We start from the raw sequence: 2,129 nt of genomic DNA on the forward strand, positions 1-2,129 counted from the left end.
TTTTTTTTTTCCCCCAACAGCCTCGTGCAGGTTTTAATATGTTTTAAAGACTAGTGGCCTCAAATACCTACCGAATAGCCTCTTTTGACAGCCCCCTTTTTTGTAGAACACCATGGAAATGGCTGTACTATCCTATGGTCTGTAGTTCTGTTTTTGTTTTAGGATTCTTTGTTCCCAAAAGATAAAGCTTACTGTAGTTGTGGCATTTTGTTTCTTGACAATCCTTTGTAGAGTGGTGTTAGGCAGTCATTTCTGTCTTAATGTTATTAAGGCAAAATAGAAATTGATACCACTTGATCAAAACTAAATGGAAAATGATGTTTTTAAAGCAGTTGTGTGTAACTACAGAGTATCTGAATCTTGCTATCATTGCTTCATTTGGCCAGGTTTCAAAACCAGCCTCAGCCTGTTTTTATTGGTACTGTGAGATAGTGAACTTTCTCTTCATGGAAATATGAAGTCTTGGTTTACGTGTCTTAAACAGGGAACAGAGTTCAGAGGCAACAGAAACTGGAGTAAGTGAAAATGAAGAGAACCCTGTGAGGATTATTTCAGTTACACCTGTAAAGAATATTGACCAAGTAAAAAATAAGGTAAATTTTAAGATTTAACAAGTGGATTTTTTCCATGGAGATTATTACAGTTTTTTGGTAAGGGTAAGAAATCTACAGCCAACACGTTAACAGACATGTTACATTTTAAACTTGTGTGTATTACCATCCCCTGCAATACTTTGTTTCACTTTCCGTAAATCATTCTGCCTGCCTCCACCTACTTTGTTTTATAAGAATTTATGTGGTCTGGCAGGGCACAGTGGCTCACACCTATAATCTCAGCACTTTGGGAAACCAAGGCAGGCAAGTCACCTGAGGTTGGGAATTCAACACCAGCCTGGCCAACATGGTAAAACCCCATCTCTACTAAAAATAAAAAAAAAAAATTAGCCGGTCATGGTGATCAGCACCTATAATCCCAGCTACTCTGGAGGCTGAGGCAGGAGAATTGCTTGAGCCTGGCAGTAAGCCGACATTGCACCATTGCACTCCAGCCTGGGTGACAGAGTGAGAATCTGTCTCAAAAAAAAAAAAAATGTATGTGGTCACCCATAATGGTATCCTCTTCCTATACTACCTGTTTCAACTCTTTAAAGAATAGGAATTTAGAGTTTTTGAAATCTTTCAAAAGTTTGTTGATTCCTACCAGAGGTCAGCACTTTGCTTTGTTTCTGCTGCATTTTTAAAAGTTCATCTTGGCTGGGCACAGTAGCTCATACCTGTAATTAGCACTTTGGGAGGCCGAGGCAAGTGGATCACTTGAGGTCAGGAGTTTGAGACCAGCCTGGCCAATGTGGTGAAACCCTGCTAATTTTTTTGTATGTTTAGTAGAGACCCTCATCTACTAAAAATACAGAAAAAGTTATCTGGGTGTGGTGGCACATGCCTCTAGTTCCAGCTACTCAGGAGGCTGAGACAGGAGAATTGTTTAAACCCAGGAGGCAGAGATTGCAGTGGGCTGAGATCGCTCCACTGCATTACAGCCTGGATGACAGTTCGAGACTCCGTCTCAAGAAAAAAATAAAATAAATACAAAAAATTAGCCAGGCATGGTAGCACACGCCAGTAATCCCAGCTGCTCAAGGAAGCCGAGACAGGAGAATTGCTTGAAGCTTCTGGGTGGAGATTGTAGTGAGCCAACATCATACCATTGCACTCCAGCCCAGACAACAGAGCAAGACTTGGTGGATCACCTGCGGTCAGAAGTTCAGACTAGCCTGGCCAACATGGTGAAACCCTGTCTCTACTGAAAATACAAAAAATTAGCTGAAGGGTGTGGCACATGCATGCAGTCCCAGCTACTCGCGAGGCTAAGGCACCAGAATCCTTTGAACCCGGAAGGCAGAGGTTTGCAGTGAACCGAGGTCACACCACTGTCCTCCAAACTGGACAACAGAGTGACACCCTGTCCCAAAAAAAAAAAAAAAAAAAAAAAAAAAGGCATGGTGGTTTACGCTCATGATCCTAGCACTTTGGGAGGCCAAGGTGGGAGGATCACCTGAGGTCAGGAGTTTAAGACCAGCCTGACCAATATTGTGAAACCCTGTCTCTATTAAAAATAGAAAAATTAGCCAG

At 41.9% G+C, this 2,129-nt stretch overlaps 1 long non-coding RNA gene across 1 annotated transcript in view; it reads left to right on the plus strand.

Annotated features, from left to right (window-relative positions):
• The window catches only part of LOC108303430, a 27,578-nt gene that overhangs the window by 8,693 nt on the left and 16,756 nt on the right, over positions 1 to 2,129 (plus strand). Inside the window, exon 4 of the long non-coding RNA XR_005199996.1 lies at positions 485 to 593. This is a non-coding gene — a long non-coding RNA (uncharacterized LOC108303430). The remainder of the gene's footprint in view (positions 1 to 484; positions 594 to 2,129) is intronic.

Source organism: Cebus imitator, unplaced genomic scaffold, assembly GCF_001604975.1.
Source record: "Cebus imitator isolate Cc_AM_T3 unplaced genomic scaffold, Cebus_imitator-1.0 Scaffold47, whole genome shotgun sequence".
Lineage (NCBI taxonomy): Eukaryota > Metazoa > Chordata > Mammalia > Primates > Cebidae > Cebus > Cebus imitator.